Below are 13,592 nucleotides of genomic sequence, written 5' to 3'. Positions count from 1 at the left end.
ATCATCTACCTCAGAGTTCCAGAAGACAGGTTCTAAAAATGTTAATGTGGTGTTCCTTTTGAAAATGTAGCCAAAACTGATGAACTTGTAGCAATGCTCAATCTTTAATTGTGCTGGTCTTAAATTGTTTCTTGTGTGGGGAAGGAACCTTACTCTGTCTTTTATTCTGTAGCTTTCTAGCAGGTTTAATTTCATTGACCATAATATTTAAGTACAGGTTATGCATAAGGAAAAAGAGGCAGCATAATTGAAAATTAATAGTTGCAAGAAAATTAATGTAGCTCCACTGACAATTTCTGGTGGGGTAGCTGACTTTGCAAGGGTGCAGACAGAAGATAGTTCTTCTCCAGGGACTGACAGTTCCAACTTCCAAATAGAAATTGATTCTGTGTGAGTCATTTCTATTCGGGAGAATGTCCAGATGCAGGATTAAAAACAAGAATATTGAAATAAAAATATGTAATGCTTAACAAAAAAAGAAGAACCATATTCATTTGGATCAATTCCAATTGACCATCTGGGGTTAGGAGCAAAATGATGAGGAAGGCTAGTATCACCACCTGTGCTCTGGAACCTTGCCTATCCTGGAAAAAGCTGGTGTGGAAGATTTACAACATGACATATTGTATTATCTATCTAAAAGATAGAAGTAAAACTTCTTTTGCTATCTTTCTTGCTCTATGAAATGGAATAATTTGTCTGGACATGGTCTATTTCAGCTTGGGCCATGACGTGACAATGAAATAGAACAGAAGTATTGTACATTTCTCTCCCCACTATGAGGTTGGACTTTGATATCCACTCACTGTCTTTTCCTTCCAGGCAGCTCCTCAGCACAGTATTGTTTGATTTGGCAAACATGTATCAAAAGAAGCAGATTAAACAATTTGTTCAGAGGAAGCCAGTCTACTTGGAAAGTTACATAAGGAACAAGGTGCTGCAACTAACATGCACAAGCTGTTTGATGATCTAAGAGTTGGCCTGGGTGTGAAATGGCTTGCTAACTGTCTAAAAGCCTAAAAGTTGAGTCAGCATGAATTGGTATAACTGGAACATCAGACTGGATTATTTTTCATATGTGAAATGGATCAGAACAAAAAAAAACAAAAACAAAACCATAATGGGTAAGATGTGGAAGTGTGAATAAATAACCCAGATTCAATCTGTCTTTTCTTATAAGGCTTACGCCATCTGAACCAGTCAAATCCAAACCTCTGTAACTTTCTTTTTGCTAAACAATATGTCCCACAGCTGGGACAGGCATTAGCATACACCATGCAGCATATTACATTGCTTTATAAAAATAAGTTGTCATTGCTGCAGCATTTTCAAATTAGCCATTTGTGAAAGCAGAGATAAGAAGAACCCTGAGTTGTGTTAACTAGAAATTCTGAAATTCAGTTTTCATCCAAAGTTTACACCATTTATTAAAACTATTTTGTTCCACTGAATCCAATGCCGTCTCATCTCAACTCATTCATCTCACAAAAATGGGACACTTTCAGATGTTTCTCTGGGAGAATCTCCTTGAATGGATAATCGCTGGGCGAGTAAGTGGTTATACAAGTCCCTTGAACCCATTTAATAGAATCCATAATAAATCAAAACTAGTCCTCTGAATTACAGCCAAATCCTATTAGTAATAGTGCAAAACCAACAAGATAAGTCTAATGTCCTCATAGGAAGTAGTGCCAATCAACAAGTGAGCTGTTGTATTTTTTTAATTTTTGCTTATTTTTATTTCAGTGTCAGGGCCACTCAACTGCACAATGTTTCTGGGCAGCTTACAAATAAAAAAATGAAACAAAAAACAAGAAAACCAGATGACAAAACCAAAAAGACATAAGAACAAAAAAAAAAACCCAAACCATAGGACCTCAATCACCATACTAATTCAAGACCTGAGAAGAATAACTAAATTCTTAGCAGTATGTTCAATGTTGAGTGGGAGCACTATAAAATTATGGGAGGCATTTTTCTTCCAGGCAAGAGCCATGACTGAGAAGACACTTTTCCTAGATCATGCAACATGTGTCCAGAAAATGGCCAGCACCTGAGATGCTGTCACATTGTCTCTTTAAGCCCTCTCCCTGCCCAGCATGGTAATGTTGATTATAAAAGCTGTGCACAGTCACAGGTGAGGGGAAAGAAGAGAAGAAGGTGTGTATTTGTGTGTAGGATTAAAGCAACCTAAAGAAGCCAGAAAGGTAATTTTCTCTAGCAGCACTCACAAGGAGTAGGAGTAAAGGGATTCATAAGGAGTAGTAGTAATAGTAGCAGGAGCATTGGGAAAGAGTAGAGTAGTCATGCATACTTATCTTTCTCCTGAGTCATTAAGAAATGTGATGAATGCTGCTTGTATACCAAAATCTACCCTGAAATAATCTGCTTCCTCCAGAGTCCTCTGGAACTGAAGCCAAATCACCTACTCTACCACCTTCCCCAGAAATGGAATATTGGAAACTGGGTGGAAATTTCCCAGGATAGTTGGGTTCATTTTGCAGTAGCTATAGTTTCCAGATGGTCTGCAAAGGCAAGTAGGCCAAGAACCTTAACCATAAGGTCACAAGAGCATGGCTCACTGTGGTCAAATACTCCCACTCCAGGAAGGGCCACAACAGACACATCAAATGAAACCAGGGAAAAACCCTCCTGATCACCTCCACTTGTCCATCCAGCAGTAGTACAGATCCAGACAGATATTAGTTTGTGAGTGGACAAGTGACTTTCACCGGACAACATTGAAGGAGTGTGGTTAGCTGACAGTTACTCTGTTTAGCTTTAGCCTATTTTGTCCCATACAAATCCTGACACCCTCTAGGAACCAGGGCAGGACTTCAGCATTCTAGCTGGGACTAAGAATCATAGAGTTGCTATATATGCTCTGATGACTTCAGTAGCACCTTAACCTGGGACTGACCTGATCTCTCTACCCCCAACTGGAACTGCTTATTGAAATAGGAATGGAAACATTGTAGCCTGGGTGACTACTGTGGTCACTGTTATTGTTGGATTTCCACCATTTGCTCAACGCATTTCCCAAATTGATTTAAATGGATCACATCCTTTTTCACACCAAGTTGCACATAGAGTTGCACTCCAGCTAAGAATTCTTCTGAGTCGCACCAAACTCCTAAAGGTTTCATGGGCACTTCCATTTAATGTGTTTTGACAGGAATATGGGTATGCCATAGCCTTGAGCTCTCATTCCTTTCTTGCTACCTGAAAGTTCTTGCCCACCAATCCATTATATCTCTTTATTTTGGTTGCCTTGTACTCCCCTTACACATCAAATAGGTTAAAGTTAGTCTTATTGATGGATGATTGGCAAATTTATGTACTAGTAACTAGATTTTAACATGACATATTCATAAAGGATACTAGAAACTGGTTAAGTCTGGCTGGGCCAAAAATGTTGAACATGAGTTTTTAACACAAGTGGCTTACAAAAAAATAAGAGCCATCTTTCTTCTGGATTTTTTTTTTAGTTACCCAGTTTTTCTTACAGCTGTGGGATTTCTTGGTGATTCGGGTCCAACCTTGTTTACCTTCCCAAGAACACTCAAGGTAGCTAACAGAAAATTCATTTCATTGCATGACGGTTATTCTGATTACTTCCATGTATTACATTATTTTCTCCTAAAACGACAATTCAACAGCCACTTTTGTAGAGGCTTTTTGAGGCTATTCAGACTGTAAGTTTAAATGAAATGGCTGTTAAAGGCATGTGAACAAAGTCATTGAAATGGACTCCACTGAAGAAATGTCACTATGTTAAAATGCAACTAAAACCCATATCATGTAGAAGTCACTGTGTAAATAATATGAAAAATATTCATTTTGATGCATATTATCCTACTCTTCCATTATGTACTATGAGCTTGAAGCAAAGAACTGTTATATATGCTAGTGATTAACCAAAGTATCCATGTACTTTTGGGTAACAGCTTTTATGCAATAGAATATATTACTTTAAATTTAAGTAGGGTGTAAAGTGATTACTTCATTTCAACACTTTTCTTATTAACTAGAACTCTAAAATATCTCCTTGTCTTTCAACGGTAAGTAATTATTAGAAGTGTTCTTCAGCATTGCTCAGAGCATGGAAATATAGTTTTAGAAAGCTGGATAGCTTGATTTGCTACTACTGCAACTTATTATTGATTTACTTGCAAAATAAGTGCTTTCTACATTGTTTTGCTTTGATTCTGTGCCAAATAATGTTGGTTAATTCCCACTCTCAGGATACTAGTTAGTTGGTGTCATATTTGTTCAAGTGAAACATTGGTTTAATTAGGTCTACATTCTCCTCAGTTTCAGTTTGCAATATAAGCTTGGTTTATTTTATTTATTTATTTTAATTCCATTTATATCCCGCCCTCCTCCGAAGACTCAGGGCGGCTTACAAGCTTAGCAGTAGCCTTCATTCTATGTATATGCCTGCTTATTAGGTCTTTCGGCCCCTTCCCCCAAGTGGCATTATTACAAAGTCAGCTTAATTGCCCCCAACAATCTGGGTCCTCATTTTACCTACCTCGGAAGGATGGAAGGCTGAGTCAAAATTGAGCCTGGTGGGATGCAAACCTGCACTAATTGCAGGCAGCTGGTGTTACTTAAGGAGGCATTAGCCCACTGCTCCACCAAGGCTTTATACAGGTAAACCTTTTATTTTTGTAAGCATTCTACATTTGCCAGGTAACATTTCACCTACCCGAAGTGCAGATTCAATGTAGTCATGCTGCTAGGACATGACATCTGTCCAAAGCCCCTGGAGGCCCTGATTAAGTTCCATATAGCTTCTAAAAAGAGAAATTCATTTAGCAGCAGCAGTCCTTTTCTTTTTCACTTCTCTGGAATCTAGACCACGGCTTTCCTCTGAAATGCATCTCAGTATTCTTCAAAATAAATCGATTCGACTGATTTGTAATGGAAAAGAAAGGAGGGAGAGAAAAAATAAATGTATTTTAGTTAGGGAGAGAAAGACAAAGGTAAGAAGGCAAAAGAAGGAGACTAGGAGAGAGAAAATTGGAGACGTGTGCTTTCATGTAGCATCCCGGAATAGACTCTTGAGGGCAAGTAACCTGTAATCACTTACCCAGTAAAAGCTTTACATTTTGGCCCATGTTCTGCTTTAAATCTGACACTGTAGAGCAAACCAGTTGGTGTGATTTCCCTAATGTGGCCAGAGAGGCCAATAACAATCATCCTTAACTATTTGTAAAGTAAGTTCATTTTCAATTAAGTAAAAGCCAAGACAGTGTAGACATTGTTTGTGGAAAACCCACAACCCACCAAGGAATACACACAATGTCAGAAGAAAAGCAGAGTTAACCACTGAAGCAAACGAATAAAAGAACAGGAGTGGCTTCCGGCATCTGGCATGTACCCCCTATGGACTTTGATAATGAGAATATTGGTGAGAATTGAGCTCAGCAGAGGAAGCTCATTGAGCTAATATTTGTAGACCCAGAGGCAAATAAGAGAAGAACAAAAGATAGCATTGTTCCAAATCCTCACTGGGTTGGAAGGCAGGGGTAGCTACAGAGCCTGGGGTGTTGATGGCGGGCTCTCTATCTGCAAAAACACAGAAGGAGAACCATAGTAACATTAGGAATGCTTGAGATGTATTATTTCCCCAGGAGGAGAATTTTTTTTCCTATGGCACAGAACAGTTCATGAACACAACGGGTGCAGAATCAGTGGATGATGGGATAACATCACACTAATTATAATTTTGCCATGCAATCCTGCATTACTCGAATAGCAAACAAAACAAGCTACCCAAGATCTCCATATTGATCTCTGGGGCTGCATAAATACAATTGTACTCAATTAATTCCCAATAGTGTATAAATACATTTGTACAAATATCAAATTACCATCTTTATTTCTCAAGGAGAAAAAAACAACAATAGGGTCAAATAACACAATTTTGCTTTTATCAGCATGGCTTATTCATGGAACTGAAGGCACATAATGGTCTCTAGGTTGTGTTCGTGAAAACTGGCATTTTTTTTCCTGCCAAAATAGAATCAAAGCAGTTTACAATAAAGAAAAGTCATTTACAATGGTATATTACAGATCAATCTGTTATGCAAGAAAATAAATCCTAATCAGATAGCGATGCTGTGGGGGTGGACACCAATTATTTGAAGAGGCTATCATAATTCCTCTTCTTTTTTTCCCATCATATAGAGTGGAAGGAGTGGATTAGAAGCTGGATACAGTTCCAGCATAGCTTCAGATTGGAGTAGCTACTTCTTTAGTTGGCTTCCTGCCAAAGCTAAAATCCTGAAATCAATGCAGAAACAAATTGATAATGTTTGGAGGTGGCACCCACCTTACCTAGAGAAATTGAATGAATGAGTGAATGATTATTATTAGTTCTCTCTCAAATATTGGAGATTTGAGGTCTTGCCTAGTAACAGAGTAAGTGAGGTGGACAGGACTTTGTCTTCTAATACTGAATCATATCTGGAAACCGGGAGTTTCCAAGCCGCAAGTAAAAAGCCGGGCCGGCAGACATTTGACAGTTGACAGCTGTCAAATGGCCGCCCGAAGCAACGACGCACGCGCACCACCCGGCCGGCCGCCATTCCCGTTGACAGCTGTCAAGAGGGCGGCCAGGGGCCAACGCGCACGCGCCAGATTTGACAGTTCCCGGAACTGTCAAATCCGCAGTCTACAACTCGGTCCGCCGAACTGAGCTTAGCGCTCAGCTGAGAGGAATTCCCTGACAGCCGCCGGGCTGTCAAAGTACTGTTTGTTGATTGGCCGTTCTCCGAACGGCGGGGAAATACTGTTACCTGATTGGTCGTGTTGTTTGACAGTTCCCTATATAAACCCGGAGTGTTTTGACAGTCAGCTGCCGAGAGCTGAACCGAATAAACTTTTGAATCTTGCCTAAGGTCTCGCGTCTGTCTTTGTAAAGACAATTCACCTGGCGACAAAGGTGGGATCCCGGTACTATAGAGCTGCCTGCTGAGCCAAGTCACGCCGCAAAGGAGTTCCGATCCCTCCCGCTGACAAGTCACTGCTGAAGCCACTTGGTGGGCAAAGGAACCCTTTTCAGCAGCTTGAACAGTACTGTGGACCCAGACCATGGCAAATTTAGGTCACGTCAGAGAATTCGACGTCCGCCATCCTGAGGGATGGGAGTTGCACTGGGGACAAATTGAAGGCTACCTCGTTGTCAACAAGATAACGGAGGACCGCCACAAAGCTGTAGCCCTCCTCTGTCTCAGCGGGCCCGCCGTCTACAACATTGCCGTAGGGCTCTGCAGCCCTGACCCCATCGCGACCGTCCCATACGCCGTGCTGACTGACCGCCTCAGCAAGCACTTCATGCCCCGTCGGTCCGAGCTATACTGGCGCCTCCATTTCGCCCGCCGCCGCCAGCAACCGGGCGAAACTACCACAGCCTTCATCGCTGGGGTACGTCACGCCGCCCGCAGGTGCCAATTTCCCGACCTGGAAGACCGCATCAGAGACCAGGTTATCGTCGGTCTCTCTAACGAGCGGCTCCAGCAGAAGTTGGTAGCCAGACCCACGATGGACCTCGCTCAACTCACGTTAGAGATCATGGCCTACGAAGACAGCCACCATGAGGGCTCTCCGGTGTACAGAAGCAGCCCGGCCGGTTCAGTCCACCACGCCGGGGAACCGGACAACGAGCAACCAGAGACCTACACCGGCGTCGACGACATCATGTCCCGCTTCAGCAAAATGAGTGCCGACCACGGAAAGAACTGCAGGCCATCCAGGCCAGCCGGTCCGGGTCCAAGACCCGCCGCCACAGGGCCAAAACCAAAGTGTGCCAGCTGCGGCGGGGCTCACGCCAGAGCCACATGCCATTTCAGAAACGCCAAATGCCACAGATGCGGGAAGACCGGGCACATTCGCTCAGCGTGCCGCAGTTTGAACCGGGAAACCCTCCACGAGCTTGAGGAAATTCCGGCAGGTAGGACCAAGGTCCCTTCCCCCGCCAAAGAAATTCCCCAGCCCTCAGTCTTGTCCATTCGAGCCAAACAAAAAATCTCGCCCATCCATCAGTTACAACCCAAAATTAAAATTTGGGTTAAAATTCAAGGGGTGCCCTGCGAAATGGAGGTCGACTCCGGTTCCTCAGTTTCAATAATGTCTTGGGACACTCTCAAAAAAATTGGGTTTAAAAATAGACGCCGTATTCCCCTGCAGCCCTCCAAAATACTCCTCGCAGATTTCCAGGGGGCCGCTATTCAATTAAAGGGGCAGGCACAAGTAAAAGTAGAATACAAAAAATTCCTTGGGCATTTAACGATCCAGATTACTGAGGCACCCAGGTCCACCCTCATTGGGTTAGACTGGTTCGAGGCTCTGGGCATCCACCTGGAGGGCACCAACCGCATACAATCCCGAACATTAGAACAGGTTTGCCAGGCGTTCGCGGACGTTTTCGACGGAACGCTTGGCAAATACACAGGCACCCCTATAGACCTCAAATTAAAACCTGAGGTAGGTCCCATCCGCATCAAGGCAAGAAGGGTCCCCTTTGCACTGAAACAAAAAATTGAGGCCGAATTAGACCGTTTAGTCAGCCTTGGGGTCCTGGAACCAACAGACGGGGGAACCTGGGAAACTCCCATAGTCACACCTGTCAAACCAAATGGGGACGTGAGAATATGCGCGGATTATAAAGCAACTCTAAACCACGCATTAAATCCCCATGCATACCCAGTGCCTGCTGTCAGGGACGTACTGTCAGAGATAGGGTCCGGCTCAATATTCGCCAAACTCGACCTAGCGCATGCCTTCCTTCAGCTACCTGTCACCCAGGAAACAGCTGAGGCCCAAACCATTGTCACACACCGCGGCGCTTTCAAAGTAAACCGCCTCCAATTCGGCATCTCAGTGGCTCCTGGCATCTTCCAGGAAGTCATGGAAAAAACATTAAAAGGAATCCCAGGTGTATGCCCCTATTTCGATGACATACTCATCGCAGGGGAATCAGAAAACAACTTAGCAGACAGGCTACAAGAAGTATTATTGAGATTTAGGAAAGCGGGGCTAAAACTCAAACGTGAAAAATGTTCCATAGGCGTCCCATCTGCAGATTTCTTAGGCTACAAAATTGACTCGCAGGGAATCCACCCCACGAACTCAAAAGTCCTTGCTATCAAAACCGCCCCTACCCCAAAAAATAAAACCGAGCTCCAAGCTTTCCTTGGACTTTTAAATTTTTATCATGCCTTCCTGCCAGGGAAGGCAATGATCGCAGAACCCCTCCATAGGCTGCTCGATAAAGGGGCAGCCTGGCAGTGGACAACAGCCCATGAAAACAGTTTTAAAACACTCAAACAAATGCTTTCCAGCAACACCACTATTTCCCACTATAAAGAAGACAAACCTCTCTGCCTAGCCTGCGACGCATCCCCATACGGGATTGGAGCAGTTTTAAGCCATTTAGACAGCAACGTCACCCAAGCCCCGGTGGCATATTATTCCAGAACTCTTTCCAAAATGGAAAGAAACTATGCCCAGATAGATAAGGAAGCTTTGGCAATTGTGGCGGGAATAAAAAAATTTCACGATTACCTTTATGGCCTCCCCTTTGTGATCTACACAGATCACAAGCCTCTGTTAGGACTATTCACCTGGGACCGTCAAACCCCCCAAATCTTATCGCCCAGTATGTTGCGCTGGACAACATTCCTCGCAGCATATTCCTACCAGCTAATATACAAGCCAGGACACCAAATGTGTCACGCTGACGGCCTCAGCAGACTGCCCCTACCCCACACAGAACCAGACCCGGCCCCAGCAAGCAACATCCTAGCTATTCAAGAACTCCAAGAATGCCCATTGACAGCGAATGATATCACTGCTGCAACTTCCCAAGACAAAACACTTAGCAGAGTGTTAGCATGGGTACACACTGGCTGGCAAACCTCCTGTCCAGGCACAGAATTTCAGCCGTATTTCTCTAGGCAAAATGAGTTAACGTCACACTTGGGATGTTTGCTCTGGGGGTGCAGGGTAATCGTACCACTCAAACACAGACCAAAAGTATTGCACACTTTACATGAGGGCCACCCAGGCATCGTAAAAACAAAAGCCCTGGCCCGCAGCTACGTCTGGTGGCCGGGAATAGACCAAGACATAGAAAAACACATTGCAGGTTGCTATTTGTGCCAAGAATCCCACCCACTCCAACCCAGAGCCCCAATTCACAAATGGGAACTCACAAAAAACCCCTGGTCCCGCATCCACATTGATTATGCCGGACCTTTCCAAGGGCAGGTCTTCCTCATAGTTGTAGACAGTTATTCCAAGTGGCTGGAGGTTCTCCCGGTTCACAGCACAACCTCTGCAGCAACCATCCAAGCCCTCAGGGGAATCTTCACCACACACGGTCTCCCCGACGTTATTATATCAGACAACGGCCCTCAATTCGCTTCTCATGACTTTCAGATCTTCACGAGGAGCAATTGCATTAGGCACTCGACATCGGCTCCCTTCCACCCATCGTCCAATGGCCTTGCGGAGGTTATGGTGAGGACCACCAAAGACGCCCTCAAAAGAATCATCATGGGGAACTGGCACCGTCACTTGACACAATTTCTCTTAGCCCACCATTCTACCCCCTGCACCTCCACCGGCAAAAGCCCAGCCGAACTACGATGGGGCCGCCGCCTGGTGACACGGCTCGACAGACTCCACCCCGACAGACCGGCAGCCGAAATGACACCAAACACCCAGCCAAAAACATTCTCCAAAGGACAAAATGTTTGGTCCCGAGATTATGGGGGAAGGGATAAGTGGGTTCAGGGGGTTATCCTGGACCAAACAGGACCATTATCATACACAGTGGACACTGGGACTGGACTCACGCAACGCAGGCACACAGATCAGCTCCGACCTAGGTCACTTCCCAACCCCCCTCTACAACCAACTCTGGGTGAGCCTACGCCAGCCGACACCCCCAGACCTGATGAATTCTTCCCTCCCCAGGACCCACAACCACCAGCCGAGCCCCATCTAGAAACAACTCCTCTGGCTACGCAACCCGAAGGAAGCACCCTCTGTCCCCGACGGTCCAGCCGAGCCAGAAGACCCCCCGCATACCTCGCGGACTTTGAATGGAAGGGAAACCCTCCATCTGTCAAAAAATCTGTTAACCATACTGTTTTAAAACGTTCAATTGTTGTTATGCATAAAATACCTGTTCAGGGGGGGGGAAGGGGGTGAATCATATCTGGAAACCGGGAGTTTCCAAGCCGCAAATAAAAAGCCGGGCCAGCAGACATTTGACAGTTGACAGCTGTCAAATGGCCGCCCGAAGCAACGACGCACGCGCACCGCCCGGCCGGCCGCCATTCCCGTTGACAGCTGTCAAGAGGGCGGCCAGGGGCCAACGCGCACGCACCAGATTTGACAGTTCCCGGAACTGTCAAATCCGCAGTCTACAACTCGGTCCTCCGAACTGAGCTAAGCGCTCAGCTGAGAGGAATTCCCTGACAGCCGCCGGGCTGTCAAAGTACTGTTTGTTGATTGGCCGTTCTCCGAACGGCGGGGAAATACTGTTACCTGATTGGTCGTGTTGTTTGACAGTTCCCTATATAAACCCGGAGTGTTTTGACAGTCAGCTGCCGGGAGCTGAACCGAATAAACTTTTGAATCTTGCCTACGGTCTTGCGTCTGTCTTTGTAAAGACAATTCAAATACAATCCATAAAAGTATGTCCAATCTCTTCTTAAAAACCTCCATTGTTGGAGTACCCACAATTATTGGAGGCAAGCCATTCCACTGATTGATTGGTCTCACTGTCAGCAAACCTATATCTAGGTTGGTTCTCTCCTTGATTGTTCCCATCCATTGCTTCTTGTCCTTCAGGTACTTCAGAAAATAGGTTGACCTGCTCCTTTTTGTGGCAACACCTCAAATATTGGAACAATACTATCATGTCACCTCCCCCAGTCCTTCTTTTAAGTAGACTAAAGGTAAAGGTAAAGGTTCCCCCGCACATGCGTGCTAGTCGTTTCCAACTCTAGGGGCCGGTGCTCATCTCCGTTTCACAGCCGAAGAGCCAGCGCTTGTCCGAGGATGTCTCCGTGGTCATGTGGGCGACATGACTAGATGCCAAAGGCGCATGGAACGCTGTTACCTTCCAACCGTAATGGTCCCTATTTTTCTACTTGCATTTTTTATGTGCTTTTGAACTGCTAGGTTGGCAGAAGCTGGGACGAGTAACAGGCGCTCACTCTGTTATGCGGCACTTGGGATTCGACCCGCCAAACTGCCGACCTTCTGATCAACAAGCTCAGCGTCCTAACCCACTGAGCCACTGTGTCCCTTTAAGTAGACTAGACATAGCCAATTCCTGCAACCATTCTTCATATACTTTAGCCTCCAGTCTCTCGACATTTTTTTATATCGTGGCAACCCAAACTGGATGTAATATTCCAAGTGTGGTCTTAACCAAGGCATTATAAAGTTGTACTAACACTTTATGCAATCTGTTAATGCAGCCTAGGACCCTGTTGGCTTTTTTTGGCATCTGCAGCACGTTGCTGACTCATATTGAAGTGGTTGCCCATCAGGAATCCTAGATTCCCCCTGAAGTTACTGCTTGTTGAGCCAAGTACTACCTTCTCTATCCTTGTGCATTTGTTTTTTTCTTGCTTAATTGTAAAACCTTACCTTTCTCACTATTGAATTTCATTTGGCTGGATAGGGCCCAGTGTTCAGGTCTATCAAGATCCTCCTGGATCTAGAGCTTATATTCTGGAGTGTTGGCTATTCCCAGCAACTTGGTGTTGTCTGCAAATTTGATGAGTTCCCCTTTTATCCCCTCATCTAAATATTTTCTGAAGATGTTGAAAAGTATTGGGCCTAAGACAGAATCTTGGGGTACCATACTGCATTCTTCCCTCAATATATCTGTAGTTCCATTAAGGACTACACATTGAGTGCAGTTGGTCAATCAGTTACTAATCCATCTGGTGGTGATTCTATCTAATCCAGATTTTGAAATTTCCTAGTCTGGTGTCATTCTGATATTCTATCAAGAGGTAACCACAAGATGAATTACATTTTTAAAAAAAATCAGTGCACGTATCAAAGAAGTGGAAAAGTACTTAATATTTACAGGCAGTCTTTCAAATTCTCCCTTTTCATCATCTCATCAAAGAAGATAAAGGAGGAGACCTCCTTTAGAAGGGGAAAAATGGCTAGGACTAACATAATTGCAAACAGAAAAAGGACATCACAGTCACCAGTTGAGGGCTGAAGAGCATCAGATTAAAAAGCAAAAGAGTAAAACATCATCTTGTAAATAGGCCGAAGCAATAAATGACTCAAAAACCCTTTACCTGTGAAGGAGATGAATAAATCATGCAAAATAGAATACAGAGGGTGATCAATATGGGGAAAAATTTGTTACAGCTTCCAAAAGACAAATCCACATTGAAATGGGATTTTGTTATTCCTTCATAATGCAGCTATGCATTCTATGCAAAGTATAGTAACATATGTACAATAGTATTTACTACTAATAATGCCTTTGGGAATTTTGGGAATGTTAATTCAGGTGAGGAACAGAGCTTTCTGGTGCA

The sequence above is a fragment of the Vipera ursinii genome, assembly GCF_947247035.1.
Source record: "Vipera ursinii genome assembly, chromosome: 4".
In the NCBI taxonomy this organism is placed as follows: domain Eukaryota; kingdom Metazoa; phylum Chordata; class Lepidosauria; order Squamata; family Viperidae; genus Vipera; species Vipera ursinii.
The sequence above is the reverse complement of the archived record's forward strand: the minus strand, read 5'-3'. Positions refer to the sequence as shown.